The sequence below is a fragment of the Nelusetta ayraudi genome, unplaced genomic scaffold, assembly GCF_046127955.1.
Source record: "Nelusetta ayraudi isolate G7.1 ecotype Tasmania unplaced genomic scaffold, CSIRO-AGI_Nayr_v1 ptg000003l, whole genome shotgun sequence".
Taxonomy (NCBI): Eukaryota; Metazoa; Chordata; class Actinopteri; order Tetraodontiformes; family Monacanthidae; genus Nelusetta; species Nelusetta ayraudi.
Genome location: NW_027466053.1, coordinates 2128524 through 2137441, shown reverse-complemented (window position 1 = coordinate 2137441; position 8918 = coordinate 2128524).

Here is an 8918-nt window from a genome sequence, read left to right as displayed (position 1 = left end):
TACAGCGCTAAATCACAACCAAAGGCGTCTCAAAGCACTTTATACCATCAGAGAGAACCAACCGGGCCCCCAGAGCAAGCAAGATGCGACAGTGGCTGGGAAAACCTCCCTTGGGGGAAGAAACCTACGGCAGAACCAGACTCCAGAGGGCCATCATCTGCCTATGAGTAGTTGGGGTGAAATACAAAAATAGAGGAGAGACAGAGAAAGAGAGAAAGGAGCAGAGTAAGCCAGGGTGGCAGACAGGACAGAGTGAAAAACAGACCAACCAGCCATTCACAAAATGGATATAGACACAAAAAATGGAAAAATAAATACAAGGCTGCTGTCCATGTGGAATGTAAGTGTCCATGCTTTGGAAGGCAAGAGCCTAGCTCGATGAACAACCTGCTGATAGGACAAGTCCAGGTCCTAAGCGTGGTGGTGGGATGAAGCGATGACACCAAGACCCCCAGGACAGCACAATCCAGCTCCTGGCGCAGTGGTCGTCACCTGCTGGGGACACAGAGACTGCGGCAGTATCATGCATATCGAGCATACTATACAAAGCATAAGAGAGCTAGTTTGGACAGAGTAGATAGAGTCAAAGATTGATTGGGTGAGGAGAGTGATAGAAGCTCCGCCTGCACAGAGCAACAATCCCTGTAACGGGAGCGAAAAATCTCCCTCCACGGCGTAAACCTACAGCAGCTTAACTGACAGTGGATGGAATTTAACTATAAGCTTTAAGAAAAAGGAAGGTCTTAAGTTTACTTCTAAATAAACTAACTGTGTCTGCCCCCCTCACCGAGGCTGGAAGATGATTCCAAAATAAAGGTGCCAGGAAACTGAAACACCTACCTCCTGACCTAACTCTAGAAATTTTTGGGATAACTAAAAGACCTGAATCCTCAGAGCGAAGGGCTCTTGGAGGATGATAAAGTTCAATTAGTTCCCTAATATAAGAAGGAGCCGGAGAATGAAGAGCTTTGTAAATTAAAACTAGAATCTTAAATTCAATTCTAAATTTGACTGGCAGCCAATGCAAGGAAGCTAAGATTGGAGTAATATGCTGCCTCCTTCTAGTTCCGGTTAACAATCGTGCAGCAGAGTTTTGGATTAACTGTAATGTCCTAAGGGACGAATTTGGGCATCCTGCTAGTACTGAGTTACAGTAATCTAGCCTAGATGTAACAAAAGCATGGATTATTTTTTCTGCGTCTTTGAAGGACAAAAAAACTTCGAATTTTGGCAATGTTTCTTAAGTGGAAGAAAGCTGACCTCCCCACATTCTGAAAATGAGAATTAAAGGTCAGGTCCTGATCAAAAGTGACTCCAAGGTTCCTCACAGTAGAACTGGGTGTATTACCAATTAGACCACATTGTCCATCAAAGGCTCTGTCCCTAAGCTCTCGCGAGCCAAATAGTTCTATTGGTATTAAGCAACAGGAAATTCTGTGTCATCCAAGTTTTGACGTCACTAAGACAAGATTCCAATTTAACCAACTGATGAGCCTCATTTGCCTTAAAAGAAAAGTACAACTGTGTGTCATCTGCATAAGAATGGAAACTGATGTTATGCTTTCTAATGATGTCACCAAGAGGTGACATGTAGATGTTAAAGAGGAGTGGCCCAAGTACAGACCCTTGCGGGACACCATGACTAACCCTCCTACGTTCTGATGAATGATTATGAACATAAACAAACTAAAAATGGTCAGACAAGTAAGATCTAAACCAGTCCAAGGCGCGATCCTTGATGCCAATAGCATCTTCTAATCTCCTAAGAAGAATGATGTGGTCAACTGTATCAAATGCTGCACTGAGATCTAGGAGGACCAGAACAGAGAGAAGACCTCTGTCAGATGCACACAAGAGATCATTACTCACCTTAAGCAGTGCAGTTTCAGTGCTGTGACCAACTCTGAAACCTGACTGAAATGCCTCAAGCAGATTGTTGTCATTTAAGAAGTCAACAAGCTGCCTGGCAACCACTTTTTCTGAAGTCTTAGAGAGAAACGGAAGGTTCGAGATTGGCCTATAATTTGAAAGGGCACTCAAGTCCAACTTGGGTTTTTTAATCAGAGACTTGATTACAGCCATCTTGAAAGCTTGAGGGACAAAACCTGTTGATAGAGTGATTGATTATTCTAAGAATGACACAATTAAGCAATGCGGAAACATCCTTTCAAAGCCTGGTTGGAATTGGGTCCAACAGACTAGTGGTCGACTTAGCAGAGGAGATAAGAGAATCAAGTTCAGAGAGTCCAATTTGCTGAAAACTCTCAAGGTAAATACTGGGGTTGCTATGTTGAAAAAGATCTGCTATGCGACCAGTGGAAGACAAAGAATTCTTAATCTCAGTTCTAATATCTTCTACTTTTTGCTGGAAAAAATTAATGAAGTCATTGCTGGACAGACCAATAGGGACACAAGGCTCAACACAATTATGGCTCCTTGTCATCTTAGCAACTGTACTAAATAGAAATTTGGGGTTATTTTTGTTGGAATCAATAATAGCAGAATAGTAGGAAGTTCTACTCATACCCAGGGCTTTTTTTTATAGGACCTACAACATTCCTGCCAAGTTGTGAAGGATAAAGCTGTTTTTGACAAACGCCAAATTCTCTCCAGCCTTCGCAAATTTTGTTTTAATTTGCGAGTTGAGGAGTTAAACCAAGGGGCTGATCGATCCTGCTTTTTCATTCTTACTTTATAAGGGGTCAGATCATCCAACGTTGATTTCAAAATACCAGAAAAACGATCTATCAAGGAGTCAAGATCAAAATCAGTCAAGTGGGTAGGGGGAGAGGCTGAAGGCATGTCTAAAGGTACAACAGCATCTAACAAAACAGGAAGCCTCTCTTGAAATTTAGCAACAACAGAGCCCGAAATGTTTCGACTCATTACAGACTTTGCTTGGGGAATGTAATCCGCCACAATAAAACTGAAAGTGATCAAAAAGTGCTCAGATAAAAGGTCATTTTGGGGAAAGATGGTTAACTGCTCTGTACTAAGGCCAAAGGTAATAACAAAATCTAAAGTATGATTATGCTTATGAGTGGGGACATTCACAACTTGGAGGAACCCTAAGGAGTCCAAAATTGATTCAAATTGGGAACTCAAACTGTCACACTCAATATCAACATGGATATTAAAATCTCCAATCACTATGATCTTATCTTTAGTCAATGCTAAATTAGACAAAAACTCTGAAAATTCATCTAAGAAAGAAGAATATGGACCAGGGGGACGGTAGACAACAATGAATTCAACGGAATCTGTCTGTCTATCAGGTGACAACAAAATAGAAACAGTTAAACAATGGAATGGCTGCTTCAGAAATGGCATCACATTTCTCTTGCATAGGATGAATCCCCTCTGCATCATTGACATGTCCTAAATAAGACACGGTATGTTGAAAGACAGTGCATTTTCCTTTGTTAACCCTGAGGTTGTGGCTTTTTAGTCTTTTTAAAAGTTCTTTTCAGATGTTTCATGTGAGTTTCACTGTTCAGTACTGTGATCAGTATGTCATCTAAATAACAAACGAGACCATCTATGCCCTGCAAAACTTGATCCATTAATTTTTGAAATATAGCAGGTGCACTGGCTACACCATAAGGAAGCCTGTGCACTTGGTAGAGCCCTTTGTGTGTATTTATAGTCAAGTACTGTTTAGAACCTTCGTCTAGCTCTACTTGTTGATAAGCTTGTGACAAATCAAGCTTGGTAAATTTCTTTCCTGCTGCTAGTTTTGTGAACAAGTCTTGGGGTTTCGGTATGGGATACTGATCTACCTCACAAATTCTCACTGTCTGATCAACTTTTGGGATATTAACAGTTGGTGTGACCCATTGACTGAAATTTATAGGTGTGATAACCTCATCAGCCTCCATTTTATTAAGTTTGGCTTCTACTGCGTCTAAGTGCATAAGGCACAGGCCTCGGTTTCCAAAACTTGGGAACAGCCCCTGACACCACCTGTAGTTTAGCTTTAATGCCTGTCACTTTTCCTAGATTGGGCTGAAATACCTCTGAGTATCTTTCACATAGGTCATCAAAGTTATCAGGTGCTACTCTGTTTACAAGTGACCAATCTAGCTTTAGCTGCTCAATCCAGTCTCTTCCCAACAATGCTGGACCGTTACCTTTTACCACAAGAAGGGGAAGCATGCGTTTGTTTCCATTACACTTGACTTTAACAGAAATGCTCCCCATCAATCTGAGTGACTGCTTACTGTATGTTCTCAGCACACAATTTGAAGGCATTAGTTTTTCTTTCTTAAACCTTCGTTTGTACAGGTTTTCCGAAATCACAGATACGGCTGCACCTGTGTCTATTTCCATTTTTAACCGTTTCTCATTTACCCTTACATACACATAATATGGCTTTACAATCTCTGTACCAGCTTCAGATGCAATGTGCTTCTTTTCAGTCTCTACTGAAAACAGTTCTATCTCACTGACCTTACCTTCCTGGTACTGTGTGACAAAGCCAGTCTCTGGTGTAATCTTTGCTTTCCTGGCTTTCTGTTGTTCCAGCACGATTGGCAATGTTGTCGTCTCCCTCTCTTGTGAAGCGGTGTCACCCGACGTATTGTCGGGCGAGCTGGACTCTCCAGCCGACGTTACGTAGACTTTATCCTGGTCACGGTCATCCGCTTGGGCTGCAGCCTCCAGGTGTTTGGTCCATTTGGTCAGTTTATCTTTTCTCCCCTCTTGTCGGGATCTGCAGGCCTTGGCGATGTGTCCTTTCTTCTTACACACCCAGCAATCAACCTCTTTGAAGCAGCACTCATCCGGCGCGTGCCCTTTACCGGTGCATCTGTAGCACGGCTTCTCTCGTTCTTCCTTTTTTGACATTGCCCCTTTTGTAATGGCGTTAGCCTTGAACGTTTTGTGCGACCACTGCTGTGCATTTTGCTTCGTTACCTCATGTGCCAGTCCCATATCATAAGCTGCAGACAACGTCAAGTCTTTTGAGTGAGCGGCAGTCAGCATGCGATCCCGGAGCTCTGCACTTTTAATTCCACACACGAACCTGTCTCTGAGAGAATCTTCGAGAGAAGTCCCAAGGTGGCACGACGCCGCTAGCTTCCTCAAGCTAGCCATGTACTCACTGATGGATTTGTCTTCTCTCTGGTTTCTTGCATTAAACTTGTATCTCTCAGCAATTAGGTTTGTCTTTGGCACAAAGTGAGCTTGCAATAGCTCAATTAGCTCCAGCAGTTTCTTTTCGTACGGCTTTTTTGGTGCACACAAGTCCATGAGTAACATGTGGTTCTTTTTACCCACCACTGTGAGGAATATTGCTTTGGACTTTTCCTCACCTATGGTTAGTCCATTTGCCACGAGGAACTGTTCTAACCTTTCCACATAAGCCTCGAAACCTTCTTCATTTTCGTCAAAGCGAAGGTCTTCACTTTTCCCAAACACGGCTGCCATTTTCGCTATGTGTCCCCTCGTCTCGATGGAGTTTTGCTGAAAGAAACTCTTTTCACCGACAGGAAATCCCATCCTTGACGCCAAAAGTCTGTCGTGTCGTCAGACTGTGTGGGAAAGGCGGTGAAAAACAACAACTTGGTAGGATAGCTGGCAACAGCCGTTTATTTGTAAGCAGGCACGTGAACTAACAAACAGCCACTCGTATTTCTTCTGTGACCCAGGGAGAAGCATAACTTGTCTGATCAAAAAACATCACACCCTCTAGAGGCAATACATGGTACAACACCCTGAACAGCAGGACACTGTTCATCACGTGACCCTCATCACTTTGCTGTGCTTTTTCTATTCAAATACCACAGTAATGAACTGATACGTATGGTGGCCGGGAAGTGCAAAACACACGCAAAAGAGAAAACAACCGCAAATCATAAAACACAACACATTAACCAAAAACACAACACATCAACTAAAAACACAACCGGGAAGCAAAACACTTGCAAAAGAGAAAACAATCGCAAAACACAACACATTAACCAAAAACACAATCGGGAAGTGCAAAACACCCGCAAAAGAGAAAAAAGCACAAATCAGAAAACACAACACACCAACCAATAACACAACCGGGAAGTGCAAAACATCCGCAAAAGAGAAAACTAACACAAGTCAGAAAACACAACACATTAACCAAAACGGAAGTGATACCTTTGCCCCGGAAACTGAACATGATCTCCCATCTACGCTGCTGGTGTAGGTAATGAAAGATGAACGCCGAAAGTGAACAAGTACACTAATCAGGCAATAGTTTGAAGCAGGACACAAATACGACGTGATAGTCGAGATGTTGCGGTTGTTTTCTCCTTTGCGGGTGTTTTGCCCCTCCCGGTTGCGTTTTTGGTTGATGTGTTCTGTTTTTTGTTAATGTGTTGTGTTTTCTGATTTGCGGTTGTTTTGTCTTTTGCGAGTGTTTTGCTTCCCGGTTGTGTTTCTTGTTGATGAGTTGTGTTTTTGGTTAATGTGTTGTGTTTTGTGATTTGCGGTTGTTTTCTCTTTTGCGTGTATTTTGCACTTCCCGGCCACCGTAAATACGGGATCCACTTCACTTTGTCCCGTATATTTCGGGATGTTTCGTCGACAGACTTAAGAGATCCCCTCCCCCCGCGAGATGTCCCGGATTTGAAACTCTAGGAGGTGGAAACCCTATCGAACAATGAATGTATAATAATGAACCCAACATATAATAATGGGGATAAATGATACGGACAATGACGATAATAGACACAAAGTTAAGGACCCGACAAAGGCGGGGATTTAACCCACGACCCAGGTAGGGAAAAAAAAGAAGATATGAAACGCACCTCGCACCCCGCTATTCCACCAGCTCCCTTGTGAGCGGCGGTGCAGCAGCCCAAAATAGGACGACGTCGCCAGTCGCACGGGCAGTAATCGCCCAGATCAACTTGCTACCCTCTTATAAGTTGTTTCCTGAGCTTATTTAGAACTTAGCAATTTGACTTTCTTAACAAAGAGCGAACCCTTAAGCTTCGCACCAACTGTAAAACACCAGTAAAACATATTGTGCACTTTGAGGCACGACTGTCAACAGTGCGCTACCATCTGCGCCCACCTCGCCCCCGCCCCCATTTTAAATGTCTCAAAACCAGCAATAGACTTTGTCCTGTTTTTTTTTTTATTGAGGTGTGTGTGTGTGTGTGTGTGTGTGTGTGTGTGTGTGTGTGTGTGTGTGTGTGTGTGTGTGTGTGTGTGTGTGTGTGTGTGTGTGTGTGTATTTAGTCTGGTTTTACATTTTCTGTCATTTGTACTATGTTTCAGCTGTAGTGTTTTTTTTTTTTTTTTAAAGAGCCATGTAAATAAAGGTTTGAGCATGCACACACAAATTTTCCCATTTGAAAAGATGAAAGAAGCCCATAATGTAATTTAAAAAAAAATAAAATAAATCCAGGAAAATACGTTGTATGATTTTCAAATAATTTAATTGTATCAAGATGCAGAAAATAGGCATTTGATCAATAACAAACGTGCACAGTCTCCAACAGAGCCCTAAGAGGTGGGTACTGACAATAGAGGAAAAAAAAGCGCCTGCACCTGTGATCAACCAGGTGCAGGGTTATCAAAATCATAGTCTCCCAACAGAGCTCAATTAAAAAGTGGGTACTGACAATGGGGGGAAAGCGCCTACGCCTGTGATCAACCAGGTGCAGTGGTTATCAAAATCATAGTCTCCAACAGAGCTCAATCAACAAGTGGGTACTGACAATGGGGGGGAAAGCGCCTACACCTGTGATCAACCAGTTGCAGTGGTTATCAAAATCATAGTCTCCCAACAGAGCTCAATTAAAAAGTGGGTACTGACAATGGGGGGGAAAGCGCCTACACCTGTGATCAACCAGGTGCAGTGGTTATCAAAATCATAGTCTCCAACGGAGCTCAATCAACAAGTGGGTACTGACAATGGGGGGGAAAGCGCCTACACCTGTGATCAACCAGTTGCAGTGGTTATCAAAATCATAGTCTCCCAACAGAGCTCAATTAAAAAGTGGGTACTGACAATGGGGGGAAAGCGCCTACACCTGTGATCAACCAGGTGCAGTGGTTATCAAAATCATAGTCTCCAACGGAGCTCAATCAACAAGTGGGTACTGACAATGGGGGGGAAAGCGCCTACACCTGTGATCAACCAGTTGCAGTGGTTATCAAAATCATAGTCTCCCAACAGAGCTCAATTAAAAAGTGGGTACTGACAATGGGGGGAAAGCGCCTACACCTGTGATCAACCAGTTGCAGTGGTTATCAAAATCATAGTCTCCAACGGAGCTCAATCAACAAGTGGGTACTGACAATGGGGGGGAAAGCGCCTACACCTGTGATCAACGAGGCACATTAATTATAGCCTGTATATATAAGGGTGAGAATCATTGCTGAATGAGAGGAGTCAGATATGGTAAACAACACAAGATGAGTGACAGAAGACAAAAAAAGGGAACAATGGACCCCAAACAAGTAAGCGAACGCTTGCTTTAAAAAGTCTATAATTTATTCCCAAAGGATTTGACCAAAACACAGCGACACACGATCAAGCGGAAGAGCTTCCAATTTTGTTCTCAAGGGTAAGTAAGAAACTAATGTAAGCTTAGATGTTTAAAGTGGAAAGAAGTTTCTCTCTAAACTTGTTGTGATCAATTAGATGGAATTCTTCATTATATCTGCCGAAAGAAAACCTAGGGAGCACATCGCTAAAGTGGTCTCTGCCTCTGAGGCAGATGACATTTTTAAAGAATTTCACTGCAGCAGCATTGGGGCACATTGTGGTGTTGCAAAAACCCACAATGCCATCATAAATCGCTAATACTGGCCTGGCATGCAAGCTGACTTCAGGAAATGGGTACGTAAGATTGCTAAACTTTATTTAATTGTGTCATGAAAAAATAATTTTATTTCAAGTAGTCACACCTAACGTGTGAATAAAACATGTT